Consider the following 16,653-nt stretch of genomic DNA (forward strand, 5'->3'; position numbering starts at 1 on the left):
TATTTTAGAGTTGAATCTGTGGTTTTGTATTATTGTAATTGGCGACATAAATCGGTGTATTGTTTTTAATTCATGAACATATTATGTGCAACTTTAGATGCGTGAAATGTAAATACACAGATCCATCGATTTTAATGAATCCGAATTGTAAGAAATAGTCCGCAGAAAAGAAATAATATCATACTATATATTACAGTGGTTAATAAAACTTTTGTGAGAAAATGTTAAATATTGTTTTGGTACGCTGAATACGATGGATTTGTCTGCGTTTCTCCATTACCTTGGAAGTTCAAGATATTTCGATAGGAAAATGGCGGAAAGGTTTACGAAAGCACGAATTTTAGTTCCGAAATAAAAAAAATAAAATGAAGAATACTTTTAAAATTAAACTTTGTCCCGTCAGTTTCAAGGTATAGTTATTATAAATGTAATAAAAGTATCGACGTTGATATTTTTATTCTCACTATCAGGTTAAAGAGGAAAAAAAGAAACGATTCCAATAGTTACATGTAATAACATTTTTGCAATATTCTTTCACAGTTCTATGAGGACGTCCAGTCGGTATAAATTGCTGTATAAACCACAGCCAAGGCAAAAAGTAAACGAGAATAATTGCATCAGTATTATAAATATAGGTACGTCAGTAATGCAGTTATTCATATATGTATATTTTTTCGCAGCATGCCTACGCGAGAATTCATAAAACCTGGTACGTTTTGTTCGCTATTTGTATAACCAGCGTCAACTATCATCAAGCATACGAGTATCTATGCAGTGGGAAGTGAAAAAAAAAAAAAATGTTTATTTCACAACAACAGATATATTTATACATAGATATACCCGTTTCGCATTGCAGGCTGAATGTTTATAGTCGACCAGTCGACTGCATATTATGAATAATAAACAACGTCTAATAACTCGGCAAAGTACCGGTCAGATTAGGAATCGCTGATATGCCCGCATCGTAGGTACGACACATTTTACTGCACAATGGTGTAGCTTGTTTGTTAATTCGTTGCGCAACAGGCTCGCCGAACGCGAGATGATGCGGTGATGATTATTGATCGCCGATACGTACAGGCGAATGATGCACATGCCTTCCTTGTATTATGCAGATACGTCTCTACCGCGAATAAATAATGATTGTTTACCCACTGGCACGAACGTCGCGTCTCGCCTTGTTCAGGATACACAAGAGCCTTGTGCCTGCGGAGCGTCGTTCGGTTTGCTCACGAGCAATTAACGACTCCTCTAAACTTTACGAGCGTATTTTTAATTACCGACCCTTTCGGAAAACGGGCGGGAGCCAATTAACACTGTCACCGCTTTCACGTTGTGTTAAGCACGGAGCATTTGTATTACGGTGTGCGCGCACAACACTTACAACGCATGGCAGGCATTATACTAATGACGATCTCTCGGCAAACATGCCGTATAGTCGCTGCGCCATTCGGATGAATGATAAGACTCTTTTTATTCTTCGGCGAGATTTTTACCCTTTGAGTCATACTGGTAAGTATATTCTTACCACTTATTTTTTACAATTTTTTCTATACTCAGAGGAGTTTGAATACATATTTCTCTGAGGTTTCTTGCGATTTCTGATAGTATACCAACGGGTTTACAATACTCGAGAGTAATCGTTATTGCTGGAAGAAGATTGATTGAAAAACATTGTGTAAATTGAAGGAACAATTCATTTCCGAGAAAGTTACCTCTCATGTTTTACACAGATTGTAATTTTTAGAGTCACTGATTACGAATTTGAATTCGGATTTAGAAAATTCAAGATGGCGGACGAAAGTTTCAAATTTCATGGAATCCGGAGAAAAAAAACTGTCTTGAAGTTTTCGGGGTCGCTGATTACGAATCTGAAATTATATTTTGAAAATTCAGTATGGCGAATCCAATCAGCGACTCCGAAAACCTCTGCATAGAGTTTTTTGACTGGATTCAATCGAATTAAAAATTTTCGTGCACCATATTGAATGCGCTATCTTGAATTTCTTGAATGTGATTTCAGATTCGTATTCAGCGGCTCCGAAAACCACTGCATAGAGTTTGCAAAATTTGAAACGTCCGCCATATTGGAATCACCATCTTGAATTTTCAAAATCCGATATCACTTTCGTATTCAGCGAGTCCGGAAACCCCTTCGTAGAGTTTTTGGACCGTAATCAATCAAATTTGAAACATCCGCCATATTGGATGCGCCATCTCGAATTTTTCAAATCTTGTTTCAGATTCTTAATCCGCGACATCGAAAATCGCAGAATATTTCTCGTTGAAATATCGGAGTCCTTATAAACGGACACGCACCCTGAGAGTTTACCGTAAAACTCTCTGCTCAACATCGACGGATAAACAACCGAAACAGCATTTTCAATATCTGAAGACATAAAGTGTAGCGTGGATTGCCTATCTGCCGGCGTTCGAGCGGTGAATTTCACGGAAAACTCTGAAGAGCGTTTTAATTTCATCCCAATAAATCGAAGGAGATGAAGCGAACGGTCAGAATTAATCGCGATTTTGAGACGCTTTCAAACCTCTAATACAAGCAGCTCAATCACGTTTCTAAATAGTCTCCGTGCGACCGTTTGTCCATCTGCTGGAATTTTCATACGTATTATGATTCTTATCAATCAAATGAATCGCGAATCACGTACATGACTGATCCTATAATACATTCGGATCGGCTGGCGTTGAATTTAGATCGCGTCGTTTGATTGTCCCGAGGAATTTATGGTTACACGTGGGTGGATTTTTTATTATACAAATGTAATACCTGCGTACAAAAGCGCGCAAAGGCGGACGAAAAATAATGAATTAACCTGCCGCGCGTGATGCGCGGCGAATGATTCGTTACCTCAAGTGATTCACGAACAGCTCTTATCGCCACCGCGTATAAATCCTAGAAGCAATGCAAAATAGGCACGTTATACCTACGCTTTCTTCAGCTGAGCATACATACTTCTGACTCGCAGCAGACTTTCATCCGCTTATCCGCAATATCCGCAGCCGCTGTACCTGCACTATCCTTTTATCTTTATAATATATACGCCCTGCGGCAAGATCGGATCGAAACGAATAACGTAATCTCGGCACGGCGAATGCACGCGTTTTTAATTCCCTGCACCATCGCATGCCAGGGTCTTCGGGGAAAATTGAGTGCATTTCGTAATCAGAAATCTCACGTGACGATGATTTTTTTTTATTCTTATTTTTTTTTTTGTCCTCCTCTCGATTGAGGCTCGATGAGTGAAATCGTGTCGAATAAGATACATTCCGATACTTCTGTACAGTTCAATTAAGCTCGACAATTTTTTAAACGCTCGACCGATGACCTCAATTTTAATATTTCATTTTCCCACGTTTTACAATATCCGTAATTGAAATCAGAAGATTTATGGAAATGATCTGAATCATTTTGGAACTGGCTGCAGGTTTGAAAAATGAAAATGCTGAAAATCCTCACACGATTTTCTGTCTCAAAGCTTCGACGCTCAGTGATTACACCAAACCAGCGTGCCTCACTTAGGTTTCTTAATTTACATCAACGAATAGTGAGACGAGAAAATGCTTGGAAACCAACTTTGAGATTTTCAAAAATTGCTTCCCAAAGTCATTTCTCTAATCTTTCTTAACATTATTCGTCATATCGATACAAAGGATGAAATCACCCGTTTTGCCCCCCCCCCCTTTCTGATCTAGTAATCACCATGGATAAGAGACGGATGAGAACTTTCGTGTGTTACAAAACGAATAAGGTTGCTGCGTCAACCAACATTATTAAAAAAAAACAGTCTTGTTTTAAACTTTAAACTGTAAGTACGAATTGCAATTGAAGCATCTTTTCCAAACTTATAACTTCGCTGCTTGTTAGTTCGCTTCATAAGCTGACGAAAGTGTTTATTTTACTCTGTAACGCCAAGGTCGTTACAATTTATCAATTACTGGCATATAAAGGAAGAACGGCACAAGCCTCAATTTTTAAGAGGTGGAAAAACGTTCTGTCTCAAGTAAAGTAAGGTTACAATACTTGATTTTAGGAAAGGAAATTTTATATCAAAATACAAGGTTTTCCCTGTAAATTGTAAACCTCGAAGTGAAATCAATTTTCATCACAAGGACGAAAAGTTAATGAAATCAAGTAGATAAATTTATTGTACGTGCTAATTGTATCAGCGATTATCAAGTAAAACCTTTCGATGATTCAGAAGAATTTGGAGTAATACAAATTTATCACACCTCCCGATAGTTGAGAAAGCGAGCTTGATTTTGTCCAATCGGCATGATTCGTGACATTTAACGTCGGTCACGCGAGTGTCGAAAACAAGATTTCTGAGTGGGAAAAAAACTAGAACACGCGTAGACTTACCATATTTTCTACGAAATAATTAGTCGAATCTAATCGCGGTGCCGTTATTTCTACAACGATCGAGATTAATCGCCGATGATTACTCTCGACTTCATTAGTCGCGTTGATTCTCAGCCTATCAATTTCTTAACCGTCAATTATTCCCGTAACCGACTCGTTTTTCCTGACTCGACGACGTTGGCTAGTCCCGACGACGGATTCCCGATTACCGCCGGTCGGAGACAATGGCTAATTATCAATGTCGAGTAAGGTTAGACCGTCTAATTGGACAGATCCGGGACTTCAAAGCGCGGTTCGAGAGGCAGCGCGTTGATTTTGGTTGCGTAATTGGTCCCAAGGGGGAAACAAGAGAGACAAAACGGGGGAAAATTAGGTAATAACTGAGATAATAGGAGAGATTTGTGACTATCGTTTGATGATTGGCCATCGCGGCGACAGCCTGTTAAAAGAAAAATCGAGCGCCGTTAATTCTGAACCGGTTAATGTTGCTGGTGTACCTAACATATTCACGTTGTACGAACTCGTGAGCACAGATTACAGCCGATCAAGAACTTTGGTCTCGCTTTAATCGTTCGCCGTGGGGAGAACTTTTTGATAGCTCTCAAAACCAGCACTGTAAGGAGGAAAGGAAATGAAAAATGAAAAGCAGACATACTCTTGGGTAAAAATAAACAGAGCAAAGTTTTGTCGCTTCATCGAACGGATATTTGTTGAGGGTAAAAAAAAAAAAATACTGAAAGACTGTTTTTCATATCTTTCGAAAAAAGTTGTATTTTACTGATAATGAGAATCATTTGGTCAGATTCTTCACCTGTCAAATGTTTTCCGAATACTTGACACCCAATGTAACCTAGATGTTCAAGTAAATATGATTGTACACTAAGGTGCTCTTTATTTAGGTGAAAAATAAAGTGATACAGTGAGTAAGTGATCATAAAATCCTGTGCTATTCTTACGGTGGAAGAAAAGCTTCCGATGGTCAGCGTATAGAGTTGAAATAAAGGTCTGAAAAAATTAGGAAACTGTTTTTGAATTACCTATTTGGATTCGATTTTGGGGTGGAACGGAAAAACTTCGTCAACACCCTAAATAAGGACCACCATACCGTACACTCTGCAATACTTGACCTACAGAATACGAAATTTTCATTTCATAATGGCATTGCTTGAAACAGAAATGAAAAATTGAATATATGGAACTAGTCGGTTGAAAAGTATTCGAATGATACAAGGCAGTTGAACGAAATGTCCACCGTGTTTCGAGAAGATTCAAAATGTCTAAAACAAGTTTTCAGTATTTTTTTTCTCGCTAACAAACGCCCGTTCGGTTGAACGCTGATACATCGATTTTATTGTTTCCGTTCAATTCAGTGTCAATTTTTATTTATTTTTTTTTTTTGATATTGTTAATTTTACGGATTGCGAGACTTCTCTTTGTGAGTTCAAGGAGCAATTGCTTCTTACCTTTTTACATCCAACTTGAACAAGAGAGCTATGATAATAACGAAGGGGATCGAAAAATTTCTAACGGCGATATAACGAACTCACCTGCAGGCGAAACGACACCTGAAACCAGCTCTGAAAACTGATCAAAACTTCCATCTGACGATACGAGCTTCCGATTCTTTACGAGGTCGTTTGAACGATCAAGATCGGACTGGGTTTTGTAAAATACGAAGTTGGTGCCTGGTCACCTGTTTTGAGGTAGATATTTATTTACTTTGAAACACTATCCACATGATCTAGGTTCCCGGATCTACGATTTCAGATCTATCGCCGAAGAATCGAAAAGTTTAAAATGGATGCGTTGTTTGGGTCGATGATTGGGAAAATACTAAAATAGGGCATTTTATAGATCAAACATTTGAGGTATTACTGGACAGATATTCCCAACCAAAAGTGAGTGTCGGTGAAAATATTGAACACTTCGCGATGAAGTGATCAAAATCAATAATAACCAAGTTGATAATATAATTTGTTTTCAATAATAATAATGCCAAGAAGTTGTTAATAAATTGTTTAAACAAAAATTCGTGTAACGAATATCTATTGAAATTGTTTTAATTTTGTAAAAAATGGTTCATTCATTTTTCTGAATACCTATGAATTTTTTTGGGAAATTTCTGCGGTTTTGAAAAAAGTGGTTTCGAGAATTTTTTCAATTTTGGAAATTGGACAAAAGTTCCTGAATTTTTGGATAGGTTTTTACATTTCACTGAAGAAGTTTCAGAGGCATGGAATCAATAGTTTCATAAATAGAGCGTTAGAGAATTTTGGCATACAGAATTATTGAAAATCATCAAAAATTCCAAACAATTCATAAGTATTCAGAAAAATCAATGAATCCATTTTATATAAAATTCAAAAAATTTCACTACATATTTTTTACACAAATTTTTGCTCAGATAATTCATTAACAACTTTTTGGCATTTTTGTTTCTCGAAACGAATTATTTTATAAATTTGGTTATGATTGATTTTTTTACAAATTTTTACCTCATCGCAAAGTGTTCAATATTCTCACCCAGACTCACTTTTGGTTGGGAATATCCGTCCAGTAATACCTTAACGGCGAATTACGCGTAAAAATTTATAAGGCATATACATGGACATCAATTCTAAGCAGTGAAAGGCGAAAGGATGAAAGTTTACTAGCTGCGAATCATTGATGGTAAATTATGAACAATGAACGATTATCGTCGTGAACTTCGGAAAATAAACACTGAACCCTGAGATTCCGATAATGCAGACTGAAAATAAGACTGAACAAATTGTCATGCAACTTCAACTATTGAACGGTGAATATTTGTGGAAATTGAAGAACTGATCAGGCTGAAATTTAATGAATCATGAATAGCAGATGTGGTGTAACACGTGATTGATGATCCAGTGTCTTGGATACTTGAGGATTTTGATAAAATTTGAATGTTGAGTCGCAGACCCTAAACAGTGATAATCAAATCGTAAGTTTTAAAGACTGAACCACAATCTAATCGCAGAACAGTCTCTGGCCTGTTTTCTCGTCGAAGCTACCATTATTTACTTTCGTTAATTGTGATTAGTCAAGCTTATACCGCGATGATTGAATATTAGGTATGAAGGAGAAAATGCGAACAGTCAACAGAACGTAACCATGACTTTAAATCATACCAACCGTGAATCCCGAACTGTTATTAAATATTGGAAATCCCGAGCCATTATCAAGTATTTCTATAATATGCCAAGTATCGCCGGGCCCGCTGGGCCGTAGGAAAAGGGTGATTTTCTCCGGATTTAATTAGACCGACGATGACCATTCCGGCGGATATTTCTGTGTGGTTTTAAAGGACGTCTTAATTTATGCAAGCTAGCTGCCGCCGGCACAAAATTACTCGAGTATTAGACTCTATGGAAGCACCTGGCGATCTCGGCCGCCCGCCCGCAGGCTCCTTTCATTGGTTAAATTTTAAAGGCCAGTAGAGTAATTCCTTCGATTATAAATAGGTATTTATATGCGCATGAAAGCACGATGTATAACGTGTACAGGTTTAATGGCCCTGTTTATCAGTGTGCTTTACTGTACACTCGATGTAAATTAACTTAAATTCTCTTCCCGGTATTCCGAAGCGGCGGTCATATAATTAATAATATTTCGTAACGAAACGTTAGCGATGAGAGAAAAACACATGAGCTCACTCCGCGTTGTTGTCCCGCTCATGGGACCGGATCGTAAAGTGTCGAGTATCGTTGAATAAATTTCTACCAAAGTTCTTCTTTTTCTCATCATTCTCCGTTTATTCTTTTATTTTCACCGAGCGAGCATAGACGCCTTCTCCCATTACCATAATATCCGTGACTTATCATCGTGCGGGCAAGTTCCGTGCCCTTACAGCTATTTCAAAAGTCCCGGTACTCCACGGATTTCGAACGGAATCCTAAACCCTCCTCGGCCCTCCTTCGGCGTTCATTATCAAATCGGGGCTGCATCGTGCCGTTGGATTTTAGGCGGGAGATCAACCGGCACTGCGTCTCGGATCCTGAGCCATTGCGTGAGCTGCGGCGAACGGCAAGCCAGGTCAGTGTTGTGGCAGCTGTGCCAAGGAACCGTCGTCTCCTGCACTCCGGCGCGTGGATTCCGCCTTGGTAAGGAGCGCCCGTCAGGACGGAGGTGAGTGATCCACGAAACAATATTCATTCCAATAACGCGAAGGAAAACGAGAGAGAGAGAGAGAGAGAGAGAGAGAATAAGACGAACACAGTGTACATGTACAACGGTGAGAAGTTCCTAGTTAAACACTGTTCCGGAGAACGGTGAATAGGAATCCAGATCTCTATACCTGCGTGAGAAAAACTTGTACAATGCCGAAGACACATGCAGTTCAAACATGACCACCTGTCGGACAGTGCTCGGCTCCAGCCGTGAAGCCGCCTAAGAGTTCCTAATCGTCGATTGGTCAAGGCGTGAACCGTCCGACGGATTTTTCGGGGCCGTTTTTCCGTGTTTACACTTTCAATTAGAAAGGAGGTGGCACCTGTTTACCGCAACACGTTTTTGGCTGGGGGACTTCCTGCCGCACTGTCCGACTGGCCGTGTCCGTTGAACGGAACCAGAGCCGTTAGTTTCTCGAGGATCATGTGTAAAAAAACAGAGGCTGCTGCAGTTGCGACATTGAAGGATTGTCAAACTTTTACCGTACGAACTAAAGAGCTAAGGAAACTAGTACAAATCAATGTCACTAATGTATCGAGTCAAAATACACTAAAGTCGTTATCGTGTCGAAGCAATTGCGGTACGCCTACCAACTTGAATCGTACCATATGTCGTTTGCAAAATGTAACGAACACAGCAACAGTTTCTTTTTCATGTCACTGTTGCATCAGTCTGTTGTGAATAAGCAACTGAAATTTTGTAAGTCGTACTATTGAATTTGCCTGTCTCTTCAACACTGATGCTACTACCAATTTCCTAAACACACATCATTGTTTACCACAAAATATAGCAAGAATAGCAATGGTCGTTAGTTGAGACTGGTTCCGTTCTTGGAAGAAACGAATCGCGTTACGGTTGCATCAATTTCTCACAAAATTATACCCAATAACACGTCAACTCCTCAGCGACGATACAACGATGTCACAGTTCCATATTGCTGTACCTGTCACAACAGTTTATACCTCTGACGGTAGCAGATGAAAATACGACAATACGATTGGAGTCTGAGACAACACTCTCTTTTCCGTGCTTGTACCGCGCTACGTTTTTTCTCCGCACATCAGCGTGGCACACGCTCGCTCACGCATGTACGTGTGACCGTCTGGAGGATACCTGTTCCTACCTGGACGACTCCCGCCCAACCCTAGCCCTTCCGATCTAGCCGGTCTACCTGCGTCCAGACTCCAGGTATTCGGATAGCCGTGATCTTGGGGGCGTAGAATTACGTCTGAGGGATAACTGCGAGGGGCGGGTTGGGATCACTGATCTACCGCTCCCTTATTTCCGTCCACCGAGCAGGTGCCGGGCTTTTCGAAGGTTCGGTAAGGGAACCGAATCTCGAGGTGGCTAATCCTCCGGAGGCGATAGTGATACTTGACTTTGCGGGAAGCACTCTTGTTTACTTTGTTTAATCACCTTGGTGCCACAACAGGGATGTTATCCTTGAACTTGCCAACTGCAAATAGACTGTTACGAAGAGTATCCAGGTAGACCACTTCTGGTCTGCACTGTACCATTAGTGGGAACCTTCACAATAGTCTGTAATTCATAATTTAACTTTCAGTCTCTTCAATGTATACGCAATTCGTGGCCGAAATCCGACATTGAGCACGTTTTTAAAAGCGGTTTCAATACTTGGTACGCTTCATTGTTTGAACGTTGGTGTTTACGCAGATCAAAGGATTTCTGTACCGCTTACGGACATAACCTCTGATAACACGTAATGAATATAAACACAACTGGTACTAAGGTGACCGAAACCAGTACATCTACGCTAGAGTGGTTCCCCGGCCCTGTATTCAAATATTTCGAAAGTCAACATTTTTGGATTTTTTGGGCGATTGAACTGAAATATTTGTACACTTTTTTGGTGCTGAGGACTTCCGCTTTCGCCTGGTTTAATGTCGGTCGTTGTTTCAAATGAAAGCCCTTAAAATATTTTGTAAGAAATTTGGTGGGAACGTTTGCATTTAGCTATAGACAGTAACAGCAGCCAGGTAGCAACAAACGAACCTAAGCCAAATTTATCCAAAAATTTTCATGATCTTGTTGTACTTAATTGTTGTATATAGTTCTATTGGAATTGTTTTTCGTGAGTTATTTGTTTTACAAGAACATTATATTGTTTGAATTATCTGAATACTGGAGTTTGGATACTTGATTCTTGCAGAGTGTGAAACTTTCTCAAACTTAATGTAATCTTATGGAAAGAAATCAGAGGAAATTATATGAAATTTCGAGGACCGAATGACCTTCGCTGAGTTGCTGACGTTGAATTGCAGTTGTCTACAAAGTACTTTTCACTGGGTTGTGATTAGCAATCTATTCCCGGACGTTCAATAAATTTATTCAAATCATCGTGGTATTTATCGGAGTTACAAAAATTCACTATCGAATGAAGGCAATGGCAAATAACCTGACCTAACCTGATTGAGGTATGGGTAATACTGTGCTTTTTCTATTCAAAGAAAACACTTAAAATCGTTCCGACCTTACATTAATGGTTAATTTTTTTTTAGTAGGTAGGTATTGTCTGTAAGACTGTTATAACTTGTCTTTTCGCGCTGAAAAATGTTACATTCAGCTCGGGACGATGACTACTGTACAGAATGCGGAAAGCGTGGAAGTTTCGTGAAATGTTTTTCAACAAAAATGTAGATAGCTTATGTAAAATTGACATTGTTGGTAAAACCAGCCTTGGAATAAGCTGTCGTATTTAAAACTATTGTTCCAACATTCACCATAAAAATCGAAAAGCAGGAATCTCATCAAATCGACTATCAAGATCGGATTAAGACGGAATTTTTCTGTGAATATTTGTATAAAAACTTTACGTCAAACAAAAGGAATTCGCACATTCACGCGAACCCAGATGTGCTCACAAAAAAAAAAAAAAAAATGCCATACCTTGGAATCACAGATTCTACTGAAACTTTTTGGGGTGTTTCTCTGGCCCAAAATATGGAGCTCCTGATTTGTACTTTCATCCGATGGGGCCTTCTTTTGTCCAATTTACAGTAAATCAGGCCTTACAAAATGGATAACTGCTTTGTTTCTGCTCTGAAATAATAAAGATCATATCATCAACACTTCCTCAGGGAACAACGAAAGTTAATGCTCAAGGCTAAAATAAGCCAGAAGTTTTATCTTTCACGGTATATCATATCATATGACAACAAACTGCTGATACTATCAATTGTACCCGGAATGAACTGACGCTTGATCAGATACCTGATAGACATACAGAAAAAAAAAACTTCTCGGCTTCTAAAAAACGGTTGTGTTTCAATACATGAATATATTTAATGATTTCCGTCTCGATTTGAGTTGATGAATTTGTGCTTCGGGCGAGAAAATTTTCCAACAGCTTTTCACATCCGAGCAGACTTTTTTCCCGGGTGTACCTTCTCGTCAATCTTCGATATGTCGAGGCCTCTCGAAGGCTGTGCATAATTGTCAATATAGCGAGAGTCTTTTTCCTCCATTAGGTTGATTGGCGTGTTTATCTATTTAAATGAAATCAATTACTCGCCGTAATCCTGCCGTCGTTGTAAAGCACGCGTCATCGTGCTCACGTCACTTAAGGCCGCCGCGGGGGTTCCGCAGATCGGGTTGCAGGGGTGGTGAAATTCCGCAGGTATACGGGCATGCACAGACACATTCGTCCGAGCCTCACAGTCGGTGTCCAATCACAACCTGCACCCGCCGTAGGAGATTAACCCGGAGGATTCATGCTTTCGACCGTCCTTCCTTAATCGTTCTTTGTCGCAGACACGATCTCACCGCGGCTGCTATCCTTGTATGCGCAAAGCTGATTTCCCTGCATCCGTTTCTGCATCCCAACGATCGATTATCCCAATCTAATGTCATCGTGACTTGCTACAGACACCCGGCGACTCACTAATTGAACTCCTGGATGCGGGAACAGCTCACTCCGGATTAACTCGCTTTCGAGCTTATTTTACATAATCTTCATACTCGCCTACCCTCTTTCGATTCTCCCTCTCTTAGTAATTTTGCAACTTTGCCTACCGGTGTTCGCTCGGAATATTTATTATTTATGCAGTTAATTTTCCTTTCAAATTTTTATCAAACATTATTCCGCTAATTGGAATTCAACTTTCTTGAAAATTCTAGCACACAGTCGTTTTTCTTTATTGAATGTGTGCAATTCAATATCAATTTTCGTTACAACCGCTTTTGATTTTGTAAGAAATTTAAAAAAATCCTATGGAATCATCTGGGAATAAAATCGGTAATTTCGAAAATGTTGGGTTTTTTTTATTCCTTTGTACTTGAAGAGTTTCGTTTCAACCCCTCTTTCTATTTTTTTCTTAGAATCTCCTGATTATTTTGCGACGTACCTATTACGTGAAGTCAAGTTTTGTGAAAAAACGAAAATCAAAATATAGTGGCAAGTCAAACAATATGATTTGCGTAATATAATTTATATCTGTCTGAATGTCAACGTGCAATATTTCGTTCTAGATATGAAATTTTCTGATAAATCGAAGAATGTAAATGGGGAAGAAAGTGTCGCCTTTACCATAAAGTTTTTCGCAAATATGTTACTGCGAGGATAAAAAAAAAACAACAAAATATTAAACTTTTGTAATTTGCTTATTACTACTACCGTACTCTTTATTTTATTTCAACTAATTTACACAGTGGAAAAAATATACATATTTCTCATGCAACAGGCTTTCTAATTTCATCAGTCACTTTCACAGTTGTTATTAAGAAATGAAATCCGGCTGAAAATAGTGGGTATACAGTAAATGGCACAAATATTTGTACGCTAGAATATGAAAAACAAAATGTTTTTGACTGTTCAATTTAAATTTGTATTGTATTGAATCTTGTTGTGGCAGAGAAATATTTTCTATACTTCACTACAATTCGGACTGCTAAGATTTTAAGTCGAAACGGAACAGTAATATCGTGAAATAAGGGAGCGGCGAATAACAATTAAATGCTTTAGTTCTCGGAGTACTGAAACCTTGAAGTGCGAACAAAAAAATGGGAAAAAAGCATCGGATAATTCGTTAAAGGGTGACTACACATCACCGATCATATGGACGAAGTTTGAATATCGTTCAGATGTGAATCGCAAGATGTCGCTACGAACCGGCCGCAAACCTTGGCAAAATTCGATTCTTTCACCTTTGCGCAGGCTTTCTCTCTCCTGTCCTCTTTCGCTACAGAGGAGTTCTACTTATGCGTCGGTAATGCAGACCGTGCAGATACCTTTTCGCGCAGCGCCTCAAATATTGCAGAACGTAACGCCCAACTCGCATCGTTATCTGACGTATACATTGTCAAGTACGAAGGAAAAAATGCCGGGAAAATACGCTACAAAATCGCGCGTTATCATCTTGGTAAAGATTTTCGCGAGTTTCACCGTGGTTAAAAAATTTTCCGAGAGGTGGCGCGAAGTAGCGCCGCCAGCGGAAACATTGAGAAAGTTCGTAGTGCCGCCATATTTGAAATAGAGAGCGGTAAGTGTGAACACAGACGAGGAGCTCTCGGCACGAACACATGCGCGCGCGTCAAGGTGGGTGAAAAAACCGGAGGCGGGGTTTAGGAAGAAGCGGGGTAGGAATTTTTACCCCCCTCGCTTTTCACAGTCTGGCAATCCTCGCCGAGCGAAGGGGCGAGGCGGGGTCGGAAAAATAGAGGGAAGGAAAAAAGAAAGGATCAGGCGCGCTGCCGCGACGGGGAGGAGCGATCATGCGCTCCTGAGTATCCGCGCGAAATGTACCTACGTGCAACTCGGACGTGGAGGGGAAGCTAAACCTCCGGGTTTTTCTGACGGCGGGAAGGGATGACAGGAATTCGAAGGGTGGGTCAAACAAGTGAAGGGGAAATAGGTCGCCGTCTCTCGCGATCGCTCCGCACGCCAGTTCAACGCCAGTCGAACGCTTGTACTTCCACCGGTCGCCGTTTCACCCTCTCTGCTCTGCTGACGCCGTCGCTGCGAAAGTTCATGTTATTTAAATTTCTCCGCCGTCGATCTTTTCGACGTATCGCACATTTTATCCCATCTGTCCGTCACGTTGTTACTCGTTACGGGATAACAACTGCGAAACGACCGCGACAAAAGAGCTTTGAAATTTAAAAAAAAAAAGAAGACAAAAAAAAAAAAAAATGGAAATAGAATCTACAGACGTAATATAAGACGACGCTTGAAAAATATAACAACGAACATGGAATTGAATGAAAAGTATTTTTTTCGTAGAGTGTGGCGCTCGGCGCACCAATTGTTTTACCATTTTACACGGGACGGCTGTCGCGATCCGAGAATCAGTGAATAAATTCAACCAGCAAGGAATGAAAGTATCCGTAGGCAAATCGACGCGTTAAATAATCTGGAATAGTAAATAAAAAAGAAAACACAAAAATCTGAAAAATGTTTTTGAATGTAAAATGAAACAAAACACGTTTTTAGTTAAATCAAGACAAAAACAAAAAAATTAATAAACGAAATGAAAAGAGGATAAATAGCAGAAAATGAAAAGATAAATTGCCGTGAATTTAACTCGACTATAAATTTCGAAAAACATATCTGTCAACCGAAACCGAGCACGTGACCCGCCCACCTGATGCAGCGAGAAGCTTCTTCGTACACTGACGCAAGATCCTGGAGACTGCAGCGTGAACTTTCATCTCCAGTGCCATGGATGAAAAATCAGTCGCGTCGAACGGAAAATCAAGGCTGGAAAGAAGCACAAATTGTCGAATCAAAAACTACGCCCTTTTCAAAAGCAGAGAAAACGCGACGAGGGAATAACAAATTGGGTTTCGGTCTCAGGAGTAATCGAAATGATAATAAATCGGACGCAAATCCGCGGAGAAATCCGAGGCGTTAAGGCGTAATGTGCGTACATCTCGTGCGAGGAGAAAAAAAGGGAGAAGGACGGAGTTGACATAGCTTGTGCATACCTCGCCGGTGCCTAGAACTGATAGTACGCGCGTTATTATCAACTATAAATAACGCACACATAGTCCGAGTGATAAGCGGCCGGCTCGTGATAACGCCGCCGATAGCCAGTCGAGATAAGATAACGCTACCCCGACCGTTGCTGTTGACGAGAATAAACAACGCTGGTGTGCCGCACAGGATACGACGCAACGGTATTTTCGAACGCTCTCCGACCGTGCAGAGAGAACCGAATGACAAGTGGCTTGCGGAACTCAACCCTCGTTATTAATTAGTCGATAAAATTTCTGCCGGAGAGAAGAAGGGGGAGAAAATTTTTGGTGAAAATATCAAAGTGCATTGTATAAATGTTAACCGAATATTCTCGTAAGCCGTTTCTTTGAAATATGTTTGATAATACTTGTCAGTGCTTGCAATATGTACCCGCGATACGTAACAGGATGATAACGAAATGCAACACGAATTGTACGCAGATGCACTTCCGCCTTGCGTGATTCAGCAATCCGACGGGTGAGTTACCATTTTGTGCTCTACGATATATTCGACCCAAGGCAGTGCGGGTTATTGCTGAAAGAGTTGATTATAGTCTCGCGGGTAAACTGCGAGACGCGTAGCTGTAAAGAATATTTCCTTTTGTAGCACAGCTTTTTTTCTACGATATGCGATTTCCCGGTTTTAGGGAGTGCCGAGCTGAGCGAATCCTTCGTGAATAAGAAATCGTTAGATTTTTCAGACTGAAATACATTCAACGTAAGAAGCGCTTATCTAGAGAGGAGAAGAAAAAATAATGTAAACATAACTCTGAAGCAAGCGCTTCATCGCGTATCTCCGTTTAGACAAGGTTCTTACGATAAATTTGATAACGTTCCAACGAACGAACAATTATAAAAGCATTGACCTACAACTGTTTAAATACGCTTTGAATTGGTAAATGGAAACATCCACCTGTACTATGAACGGTTTGATAAAATATCACATTTCAAATAAATAATTTGTGACTTTACAGAACAATGCCTAAAAAATGGTGTCAAGAACAAAAAAAAAATAGTCATAAGCTTGCCTCCGCAATTAAAATCTTTTCTGTAAACCTACCGAAAACGCAATTATAACGCTCGACTTCATATATATGAGTCAAACACCTATTTGA

The 16,653-nt window shown here is 39.9% G+C and overlaps 1 protein-coding gene across 1 annotated transcript in view; it reads right to left on the bottom strand.

Annotated features, from left to right (window-relative positions):
* The window catches only part of LOC107220243 (UPF0489 protein C5orf22 homolog), an 802,831-nt gene that overhangs the window by 234,629 nt on the left and 551,549 nt on the right, over positions 1-16,653 (bottom strand). The gene's annotated exons all lie outside the window — the stretch shown is intronic.

This window comes from Neodiprion lecontei, chromosome 5 (genome assembly GCF_021901455.1).
Source record: "Neodiprion lecontei isolate iyNeoLeco1 chromosome 5, iyNeoLeco1.1, whole genome shotgun sequence".
NCBI classification, from domain to species: Eukaryota; Metazoa; Arthropoda; class Insecta; order Hymenoptera; family Diprionidae; genus Neodiprion; species Neodiprion lecontei.